Source organism: Tupaia chinensis, unplaced genomic scaffold (genome assembly GCF_000334495.1).
Source record: "Tupaia chinensis unplaced genomic scaffold, TupChi_1.0 Scaffold145396_1, whole genome shotgun sequence".
In the NCBI taxonomy this organism is placed as follows: domain Eukaryota; kingdom Metazoa; phylum Chordata; class Mammalia; order Scandentia; family Tupaiidae; genus Tupaia; species Tupaia belangeri.
This window is the reverse complement of record NW_006205257.1, coordinates 3,318,678-3,331,068: the sequence shown is the minus strand read 5'-3', so window position 1 is coordinate 3,331,068 and position 12,391 is coordinate 3,318,678.

Here is a 12,391-nt window from a genome sequence, read left to right as displayed (position 1 = left end):
GAAAAAGAAAGTAGCTTGTACATTTCAGTGGGAGGAGTAGCAAATAATCTGCTTCATTCTTTAGCCTATCAGACAAACCCTCCATAAAAACACAGCTTCTATCAATGGCGTAGTCTCTTGATGATCAAATAAACATCTGTCATTCACATTCATATTGTCTTTTTTTTCTTCCAGTGATTCAAAGAACTAGCCCATGAGGGCCTGTGATGTAGAAATGGGTAGTGCTTGGTTAGCCATAATACCATAGACAATGTGCAATGTACTAAGCCTTCCCTCTAGGAGCTTATGGTTATATTTAATGCTACATACTTCCATTTGTAATGGCTGAATTAACTTTTAAAGTGAAATTTTACATGGAGCCCCAGTAGATAGATAGAGGTGGGACTATTCTGGTAAAAGTGAGAATTCCAGACCATTTCTGCCAAAGGCAAACTCATAAAATCAGTGTCGTTCTTTTGCTGACAAAGAAAACAGAGTGAAATATGCCTTCTTTTGCAAGAAGCTTTTTAAATGAAAAAAACATAGACCTGGCCTTATAGAAAAGCTAGTATACTATTGATAATTTCTTAATTATAAATGTATGCCAAATTGGCTTTAATAAAAAAGAAAAAAAAGGACAATAGAGTCCTAGAGGGTAGTTTGATTATACTGTACTATACTAACATGGAATACACTCATTAACACAGGTTTGAGTCTGTTCAGTATTCACCTGGACTTCACTCTGAGACATTTTCTCTATATCTTTGTGAGAACACAATGGCCACTGGAAGTTTTCAGCTTTCTTCTACTTTCCTCCTACACTGACATTTCCCTAAAATCTAGCCCTGGTTTCTGTTTCCTTGTATGGTGGGCCCAATGCTCAAACCCACACAATCATATTTGTCAGTGATATCCTGATATGACTGGATTTCAAGGCATTAAACATACCCTGAAGCTCCGTTGAGGTGATGAGATTACTTGTACTGAGAATAAAGGACAGCTGGCTTCCAAAGAGACTTGGATTCTCTTGACAAAAGATGATACCTTAGAAGCTGGGGAGGCATAAAAAGCACCTATTTGGAAAGGAAGAGACAACAAAGAACTGAGCAACTAGAAGACAAAATGCTGGATCTGGAAGAAACAGGCAATGCTTAAGGAGTGGCCAATTCGCCAGCCTTGAATAGCTAGTCAATGAACTTCTATTGGGTACAAAATTACACTTAGGTAGGAGAAATAAATTCTAGTGCTCTATAACATAGTAGGGTAGCAATTCCTAATGTATTGAAAATATAGGTGATCGGGACCAGCAGTTAGCATAACGGCTATGTCACTGGACTCCCATGTAGTAGACCGCTGTTCGCGTCCTGGACCCAGTGGCTTAAACTCACGCCGGGCGCGTGTGCATGCATGCCCAAGATCCCAAGACGAGAATGGAGGAGAAGGGATTGTGACATGGCCATTCCCCCTAGGGAGGTGATTTCTTACTTTCTATCTTTCCATCTCTCTCTGTCTGTCTGGAGAGCACACATGCCCTATAGCAAAAACCTCTCAAAAAAAAAAAAAAAAAGAAAATATAGGTGATGATATGCTAATTCCCTGATTTGATCATTACACATTATTATATACATGTATCAATTTATGTTATATCCTATAAATATGTATGACTGTTGTGTCAATTAAAAAAAATTTCAAAGCAGAAGATTTAGTTTGAGTCTTGGACCTGGCAGCTTAAAACTCACACTGGTCATGTGCGCATGCATGCATGCCCAAGATCCCAAGAGGAGAATGAAGGAGAAGGGATTGTGGCATGGCCATCCCCCTGGGTGGGTGGGGGGAGGTTTCTTGCTTTCTGTCTCTTTGGTGAGAGCATGCACCCTACAGCAAAAATCTCTTCAAAAAGATTTCAGAAGGGACATAAAGTAAACTAGAAAAGATCAAATAAATAAATTGAAAGGAAGTGATCCCTGTGTCCCTGGGTGTAGACTTAAGGTCAGGACCTTGATTTAGACCCTGATACTGGCTTTGCCTTCAGTTCTGGGCCTGTACCCTGACCCTCATTTTCCAAGATGTCCTCTGAGCTTAAAGAGTACCCAGAGTCCTGAAGACTCTTTCAATGGGTGCTGTGGTCTGAAATAAACCAAGGAAAAGGGAAACACAACTGCCATACAGGTTTGCGAAACATTGCCGTTACGTTTAATGTCTTCGTAACAAAGAATACACGTTTATTATCACAAATAAATTCACAGATTTAACACCCATCAGGCTTTAGACTTTATTTTTCCATATAAAATAAATATGGCTGAAGTATAAGATTATGACTGCACCATTTTCTAAAACTATCTAATTTAAGTGCAGCCTAACTGCCCCATGCTGTAAACCTGGGCACAGAAAGGGACTACCCCTGTCCTGGAGGAACATTCACCCCTAGAGTGAAAACAGCCAACAAGGTAGGCTTGCCTGTGCAACTGCTGGGTTTCATCACTGTTTAATGAATTGTTGCACTCTTTATAGGATAAACAATAAATTGCACATGATTTATCATATTACCCAATAAATCATGTGACAAATCATTAGGCAGAGTGATAAAATCAAGTGTTTTAGAAATAAGTTAATCTATGATGCCAATGTGTAAACTAAACAGTTGCTTAAAAACCCTATTTACTAATCATTTTTACATAAAGAAAGATTAATGATTATGTAGATTAAATGTGTACTTATTCCTATAAACATCAGACAGCCATGTGCCCTGTTGGCCTTTTCTTTTTAGGAAAGACCCCCCAAAAGCCTCTCTTCTGCAGCACAATTCCTTTTACCTTCCTTCTTCTGGGATTTTGCTAGATGAAGAAAGGATGCTGGAGAAGGGAGGGCAAGAGAAAGAAGTGGTTAATGAAGAACATGTCACTGGAGGGGTCTGGTGCACAGGCTGTTCTCACCGTAAATTCTGTAATACACTAATTAACACTTTCATTAGGGCTTGGAGACAGGTTCCAATGCTGCTTGCTTCTCCAGTCTGCCTTCGACCCAGCGCTCTTTCTCACTTGTGACAACTATGTTTATAGCTCCTCTGCCCATCGAGCTGGCTGGCACATCGAATTACCCTCAAGAGTCCATGGGCATCACGTCACATTTGTGTGCCCGATATCATACGTGACGAGCTGTGCCACTGCTAGGGCCTTTAATGCACATCCACAGACGGCCAGCCCCCGGAATGCATAGGCAGATATTAAGCTAAATCTTTTTGGAGTCAAGCTTGTTTCACGTCAGTTACACAAACATATTGGTTCCCTTAAAAGAACAAATGCTTTGTGAGTAAGGAAACGACTCCAGGACTGAAACCTGAGAAATCATTCTACGCCTCAATTCAGCCCTTCCTTCTGAACGTCTTTTTCTCAGGGGGATGAGGGGAGATGGTTGGCTTCTAGAATAGAATTTTGAACTAAATTCATTTAAAAAACCTCTGGATTATAGCGCAATGTAGAAAGAGAGAAAGAGAGAGCCCTAGCTAGTGCAACTAGAACAATCAGAATATGAGAGAATTTTTTTTTTTTTGTTTTGGGCTTTTTCTCTCTCATAAAATACCATGAATCACAAATGGTTCCTCTGATTTTGAATCCCTCCAACATGCCAAACTGAACTTGTAGCTGATCCTAACGATATGGAAACAAAGGAAGGCATCTTGGATGTGTTCTAAAAACTCACCTTCTCTTTTGTGTAAAGCCTATGTTAAATCGTTGGAGAAAATTCTAATCACCAAGCTTTGGGAACCACCATTCTTTATGCCCCACAAGGCAGTTGTTGAGAAACTGGGTGAAGGGTAGGAGATAAGGAAGAAGTCAGAGACAGCACTGCATTATCTTTCTTCTGAAAAGCTTTAAAAAATGAAAAGGATAAATTTTACTGACAACTTTAGTTTCCATGAACTCCCTGAAAAATATTACCTCCAAGGCAGAAATCTGAGAAATGAGCTATTACATAGGGTCTTTAGCCTCTCCCAAGAGGCATGAGAGATTCGGGGAGGAGTGTATAGGAGATGTGAATGCCCCATAAATGGCCTTCCTCTCACTTTGGTCCTTGAGAAAGCACTAACTGTGAGTGAAATCAGCTCTCAGACTCAGCGGAACTAAAACCATCTGCCAAGATCAAACAAGGAAAAGGTTCGAAAGTGAGTTACATATCTAATGTCCAGAAAATAAACAGACCATGTGACACAAACTCTTCATCCTAGTTACCCTTATCATCTAACCCACCTCAAAATCAACCGTGATTCACTTTTCAGATATGACCGGAATCAGCCAGGATAGGTTGAGTTCTGCTTCAGTAACACACGTAATCAACATCCGGGAAACTTGCTAAGTCTGGTGTTCTCCCTGTGTTAGCCCAGACGTCCAGCCTGCTTTGGTCTAATGTTTCCTCTATAGCCTTAGGAAGGTTCTCAATCACTAAGGAAAAGAGCATGCTGAAGCATGCACTAACTCTCAAATGCTTTCATCAGAATCGATGTGTCATGTTATGGGCCAGAATGAAACACCTAGCTGTGCTGGACTTCAAGAATGAGGAAATACAATTCTCCATATCCAATAGGTAGAGAAGAACCAGATGTTAATAAACACTCACAGTGTTGATCCCACAACCTACTTTCCAGAGTGCCCTTCTCTGGAAGCCCCCCATTCCCTGCAAAATCTAAAGGCAAAGAGTCCTATTTGCAGTATTTCTCAGTATCTTGCTACTACAGTCTGGACTGCTTCAGCCCTCAGAACCGTGGTCTACATGCTTTGTCAAGAATGGTGAGAGGCACATGCATGTGCATAGTGCTTAACCCTACAAAAGGCAATATGCCCTAATGGTCAAGAGCATGAATTTTGAAACCAGACTGTCTACACCAGAATCCTGGTTCTGCCATTTATTGCCAGTATGCCTTTGGAAAAACTAATTGCCCTTTCGACGCCTCAGTTTGCTAATCTGCAACATGGGGTTAGTAATAGTGCCTAATTTAAAGGGTTGTCATGAAGATGAATTATGCTAATATGTGTGCAGCCCTCAGAAAGATGCCTGACGTTGAGTGAGGGTTATAGAAATGACTAGGCTTACGACTACAAAGGCACTTGTAACCATTGGCCCACTTGGTCATTATGCATCTGAGGGCCAATCTCACTCCCTGGGTCCTCCATTTTCTCCCCAACCCCAGACAGAGGCCAGAGATTTAAAATGATGTTGATTCATTTAAAGGCTAAAGAAAGCCTCTGGAACGGGACCAGCAGTTAGCGTAATGGCTATGTCGCTGGACTCCCACGTAGTCAACCGCAGTTCAAGTCCCAGACCCAGTGGCTTAAACTCACGCTGGGTGTGTGTGCATACGTGCCCAAGATCCCGAGAGGAGAATGGAAGAGAAGGGATTGCGGTGTGACCATCCCCCACTGGGGGGTGATTTCTTGCTTTCTGTCTCTCTGTCTCTCTCTGTCTGTCTGACAAGCGCAAGCCTCCTAATCTCACTCCCTGGGTCCTCCATTTTCTCCCCAACCCCAGACAGAGGCCAGAGATTTAAAATGATGTTGATTCATTTAAAGGCTAAAGAAAGCCTCTGGAACGGGACCAGCAGTTAGCGTAATGGCTATGTCGCTGGACTCCCACGTAGTCAACCGCAGTTCAAGTCCCAGACCCAGTGGCTTAAACTCACGCTGGGTGTGTGTGCATACGTGCCCAAGATCCCGAGAGGAGAATGGAAGAGAAGGGATTGCGGTGTGACCATCCCCCACTGGGGGGTGATTTCTTGCTTTCTGTCTCTCTGTCTCTCTCTGTCTGTCTGACAAGCGCACGCCTCCTATAGCAAAAACCTCTCAAAAAAAAAACAAAAGCCTTATTTACATGTGAAATGCAATGCAAATGAAAATGGGAGGATTTGTAACAAATGTGGCAGAAATGGTTATGTCTTTCAAATAGTTTGTGTTTCCCTTTCATTTACCAACCCCACTGTAGTTAAGTGGGCCTTATGGACCCAGGTTTACCAGCACTTTCCTCTCCAGTCACAATTACTGAGAAGACACCATGTTGAGAAGTAAAAGCTTGAATTATAGAATTAACTCCGGAGAATGTTCATCGGTAGACGTTCAGTTGAACTGCCTATCCGAGAACTTCTCTTGCATTAATTTCTGATGTTTTGGGGGTGTTTATTATTACAGCACAGTCTAGCCTCACATAACTGATAAAGGGAGTTTTGTTCCTGAAACAAAAAGCAAAGAGAGAGAAAGGCCAAGCATCACAGTGGAGTGACTGAAAGTCCCTCAAGAACAGGAGTAGTTCATGAAAATTTTAAGCCGTTGTGTATTGCTAGTATGGAAATGCCTTCACTCTCTTTTCTTCTATTTCTGTTTTATTCTGTTTGTTTTATTTTGTAAAATTTTGCACAGGAAGGGCAATTAAAGAAAGAGACTGAGCTCTACATTTAAGCTGACACCAAGAGAGCGGTAAAGAAAGAACTACAAGTCACAGCATGGTCCTAAAACAGAAAGTTGAAGCCAGACGCACTTAAGATAAAATGACAATCCACCCTCTCCAGATATCATAAAAGAGATATTAAACTTTCTACAGGAAACCTAGCCTCTGTGGTGTAGTTAGAAGCACAGCAAACGGCAGTGCTGTAAGCCACATGGCTGACCCTGGGTTAGGACACCTGGTCTTATTGACGTGAAACATGCAGGGCATGCATGTGAGTATCCAAGATCCTGAGTAGCTAGAGGGCTGGAGAAAGGGGAATATAGCATGACCACATCCTGTCAAGGATTCTTTCTCTTTTTCTGTCTCTCTCGTGTATCTTCCCCCATTTTGTATGGTGAATAAAATAAAGAAACCTGAAAAAAAAAAAAGAAACAAAAAAACTTTTGGGCCAGCAGAGGTATGGAGGTTAAAACACTGTATCCTACGTGACCTGCTATGCAATTCAAGTCCCAGATCCAGTGGCTTGAAAATCATGCTGGGTATGTGTACGTACATGCCCCAAATTCCAAGAAGACTAGAAGAAAAGGGACTCCATCATGATCATCTTCCTGGGGGGTGATTTCTCACTTTTCCTCTCTCTCTCTCACTTCACCTGTCACTCTCTGGCATGCACACATACCCTGTAGCAAAAACTTAAAAAAAAAAAATTTCATAGGATACACAGAGGAAGATTAGTCAATCTGACTATATCTTAAGAGATAGACTGAGTTTAACTCATAAAAACCTGAGTTTGAATGAACACTAGTTAACATCATCCAAATTTATAGAAGGTGAGATTCAGAGACACTAAATAACTATGAAAAATCACCCAGAAAGGAATGCGGTGAACCTAGGACTAGAACTAGGATAATTTGCACATGACTTCTTGTTTTTTTTTTTCTAATTTAATTTTTTTTCTCATTTTATACATTCAATAACTATGTGTCTTTACAACACTGAAAATGCATTTTCCCAACATGAATACCCTGTATATTAGTCCAGTCAAATAAACTACCATACACGTTGTTATCAACAGATAATTTTCCATTTTTTTATATCTGTTGACTTATTCTTCATTTGTTGGGCAATCTAAACTTGACGATAACGCCATGTTGCTGAATCCTATAATCAATTCTTAGTCCTCATAATTTTAACATATTTGAAGCATTCGATGTCATTGATTGTGCCCTTTTCCATAGAAAACCTTCTTCATTTGTTTTTCAGAACACGACACTCTTTTGGTTTCCCTCTTGCATAACTGGCTGCAACCTTGGGGTCTCCTTTGCAGAATCCTCCTTGTCCCTCAATCTCTCTATTTAAGATGCTTCAGAGTTCAATTACTGAATTTCCCTTCGTATATCTAAATAGTCACATTTTTCTATGAGTTAATCTACTTTCAAAACTTTAAATTCCACCTACAGACATTAAACCTAACAAATTTTTAACTCCAGGCTTCTCCCCTGAACTTCAGAATTGCATTTCCAACTGTGTACTTGGCATTACTACTTAGATGTCCAATAGCATCTTGTATTTTTAATGTGTCCAAACTGAGCATCTGATCCTCTGTCACTCAAACTTCCAGGATAGTGTTCTCTATCCCAGTCAGCTGAAAATCCTACCATCCTATAGCTCAGCCCAAAAGCTTGGAGGCATTTCCAACTATTCTTTCTCACTCAGCCTACATCCAGACAAGAAGCAAATCCTTTTGGTTCCTCAAGATTCAGGCATTGTGGTCCAACTCATCATCCTAGCTTACCTGTATTCTTGTGTTGGCTTCTTAACTGATCTCTCTTGAGTTGTCTCCTTCAAGTCTTTGCTGATATATCATATGCAATACAAAACTTTCTTTAAATACCAAATTTAAAATGATGGAATATCCTTCCAGCAGTGCTCCTTAGACCCCTCTTCCAGGACCTAAAACTTTCCAGCATGTTATGTATTTTACTTAATTATTTCATGCATACTCAATCTCCCTCCACTAGAAGGGGAGTTCTAGAAGGGCTGGGAGTATTTGTTATATCCCTAGGGTATAGAACATGAATATGAAGCCTCAAATATTCTCCAGCCTGACTCTCACCCTCCACGCTCTCTATCTAGGTACCATTAGTTTGTTGGAATCCTTCTCCCTTGGTTTTCCTCTATACCCAGATGCTTCAATCTGATGTCTTAAAGGACAGGCTGTCTGGCTTTTCTGTCTGCTTCCTTTCTTGCTTCTCAAATAGCCTTCTTGGCTCCTACAGCAGCAGGTCATAGAATCCTCTCTATCCCCTAAATAGACTACAGCCCTGATAATTTTTTATCCAACCAGAAAGCTCATGCTCTTCTGACTAGAACTAAGATTGGGAAGTTCAGGGTCCAGCAATTCCTTTTCCTTTACCCTGGCATTTTTTTCCTAAGTACTACAAACCATGTTGACCTTCCCATATCTGAATTACTTTAAGACATGACTAATAAAAATAAGCATTTACATATCTTTCTCCTTAAATATTTATAACAATGTATTAGAGAGATATTGCCATATCCATTTTACCAATAAGGAAACTGAGCTCCAGAGAAGTTAAGCTTTTAATGCAAGTTGTAAAGGGTCAATAGAGTAAATATTCTAATGCAGGTTGATTTAAGTTCAAAACTATGCCTTTAACTCTCTCATGTTTACTGCGAGAGCCTAAGTTAAATTCTTGGTCATTTTAAATTATTTCCTGGAAGTGGGACTCAAGTCCCTGGTGGCTCATATGCAGAAGTTGTCATATTTTTTGATGTGTCAGTCTCTGATCTCTATGGGACCTGGCACTTGCATGAGTTAATGGAGACTTTAGGCCAGATTCGCCGTATCTGGTGGCCTTTGGTGAAAGAGAAAAGAAATAGGGAAACTTTCAGAGCCATTGTATAAGAAAGAACACCTTGATTAAAAAATTAATTAATTAATTAAAAAAAAAAAAAACTGACCTGCAGGGAAACCAGGAAATGAGCCCCCTACCCTCTTCCTCTCCTGATTCACTACTGCAGCTTGGTGGAAATCATCATGCTCATTACGATAGGAAGGGAAATGACAGGTGTGCTGTTCATCTTCCAACCAAATGATTTTCTGCTCCTTAAGTGATATTTTCAGGGACTATTGTTACTGAGGGTCTCTGACACCTCTGGAAGCAGCCAATATAAATCCATCCATCCACCTACCTATGTCCTCAGTCCTGGGGGAAATATAAAATCTCTCCCTTGCAGGCATTACAAAGAAGCTGGTGCAAGTGTTAAGTCCAAGAACAAGACAAATGAGTATATTTGTGCATTGTGTTTTACAGTTTGTAAAGCATATCCTCATATGTTTAATTTCAACATATTCTCATTGGGAACAGTATAGCAATGAAGAGCCTTATTCAAGATCATAGACTAAGCACATAGATGATTTAAGATTCAAACCCAGTTTGCAGATTCCAAGTCCAATGCCCTTTGCACCAGTTCACATTATAAGATGGACTGATCTCTATAAAAGTGAAAGACTCAGATGATAGGTAAGATCTGCTCTGACTTTTTTTTTTTTTAAGGGTTTATCCATAAGGGACATGTGTTCACAGGAGACAGAGAGGGAAAGTGGAAATTGCCCCTCAGCATGATGGTCACACTGCAATCCCTTCTTCTCCATTTTTTTTTTTTTTTTTTTTTTTTTTTTTTTTTTTTTGGAGAGGTTTTTGATATAGGGTGCGTGCTCTCGCCAGACAGAGAGAGAGAGACAGAGACAGAAAGCGAGAAATCACCCCCCAAGGAGGGATGGCCACGCTGCAATCCCTTCTCCTCCATTCTCCTCTCGGGATCTTGGGCACACACGCACACGTGTCCAGCGTGAGTTTAAGCCACCGGGTCCGGGATTCGAACCATGGTCGACTACATGGGAGTCCAGCGACATAACCATTACGTCAACTGCTGGCCCCCCTTCTTCTCCATTCTCGCCTCAGAATTTTGGGCATGCATGCACACACACCCAGGATGATTTTCAAGCTACCAGGTCCAGGACTTGAACTGTAGTTGGCCATGTGGGAGTCTAGTGCCTTAACCATCATGCCATCTGCTGACCTGCTTTGATCGTTTTATTGACTGCCTCCTGATACTCAAAACTTAATAACAGCTGCTGTGTGCTTCTACTTACTACCCAGGGCTACCACTTTGCCTAGGCTTTCTAGTATGACCAGAATCCCTGGAAGGTGAAGACAACTCCTTGAACTTCATTTATGTCCCCAAAGAATGATCTGGTGCTAATGCTCAGGGCCCAGCCATATGTTTCTATGGCCATGGAGTCTTCCCTGGTTGCTCCAGTCTTTCCAGAACTGGCTTATACCTTCAAACCAGGTATGCAGCAGGTGCTCAATAACCATGCGCTAATTGAAAGAACACATCTGTGACTGTGGGCTGCAGCACCTTTAATAGCTATGCTCTCTATCCACATCCATCCCTTTTATGATCTGATCTTTTCTCTTAAATTTGGGACCTAGGCCAATCTTGGGGTCAGAGGTTTTTCCTGTGGCCATGGGAATCAATCAAAGACCCTGCAAACATGTCATGCTACTCCTCCAACTTAGGGCTTCTGTGGTCCAGTGGAAAATCCCACACTCTCATGATGGCCTCGTTGCCAGCCCTTCTACCCACATCTGGTCGCTCAATCCTTGACGTCAACCGCCAACCTCTTAGATCCGGGCTTGGAATTTTGCCCCATGCGATGCCTTTGACTAGTGACTCTCACAGTACAGATTTGATGGGATCACTTTCAATGAACAAGGATTGCAAAGAGCTGTTCAGGGAGACTAAAAAACCTGCCCCAAACAGCCAGCTAGTTCATGTCCAAGCCAAAAAGAAAAGCTAAAAGAGTCTCCACTCCCACTTCATGATCTAACCACTAGACTGAGCTCCTGTTGCTTTACAAAAATGATTTGCTTTTAATTAAAATAGGAGCATAAATTATTTTTATCCCTGTATTATTGGGCGGTAAGTAAATTCACAGTAACTCACTGGATTTTTTAAAATCTATTTTAAATATAAACACACTGCCATATTTTCTGTGGGTTTGAAAGCTTATGTCAAGTTTGCAAATAAGTCAACTACATAAAGATAACACCTTTCCCTAAAAAATGTGTTGCAATCTAATGGCATGCTATGGAAAATTAACATCTTATTAAGAAAATACACGAATCCTCCCTCTGTAAAAAAATCCAGAGTAGATCTCTGTCCCCTACCTGTTCCCAAGGCTAGATTGACAGACAAGGTGGCATCCAAACTGACCTCCCCTCCCGTGATGGTCTCTGCAGCCCTCAGAGGGCTCACAAGCAACAGGAAGCTATTTTATTTTGGGTCACGCTGAACTTCATTTCCGAGCCTACCTTGTTGCTGGTCTGACAGGTCCTGTATTCACAGAGGCACCTGACTCACTTCGGTCCTCTCTGACAAGATGCCATCTCACACAGGGTGGCATGAGAAAGTGCAGTGCTCCCCCAGCCCCGCTGTCTGTCTGAGCAGGGACTAGGAGCCAGGCAAACTACTGTAAGGACACTAATAGCCAGGCCTCGGGTGGCCCTAACAACCAGCCTCAGTGATGGGAACAGAGCCCTGGACTTCTAACCCATTACAAAGAAGAGAAAAGCCCAAGGCCACAAAGGGCTAGGTGTCATTGTTGGACATAATGAGACGCATCTGTGCATAGCTCCCCAGATGAATTCCCTTCTCCTCTCTCTATATCCCCTTCTCTAAAGAGTGGTTTAGGAGCCCAGCAGACCAACCGAGAGCTACAGCTTTTGCTTGTGCCTCAGTGACAAATATTTTCAGCACCCTGTCCTGAGCTTGAGCCTTTGAGGGATTTAGTTGATGCCATGCCCAAGCCTGCCTTAACCCTGGGTCTCTCCTCCCCCTCCCCAGACCACTGGTTTTCAGAAATCTTACCAAAATAAAAAGGCTTAAG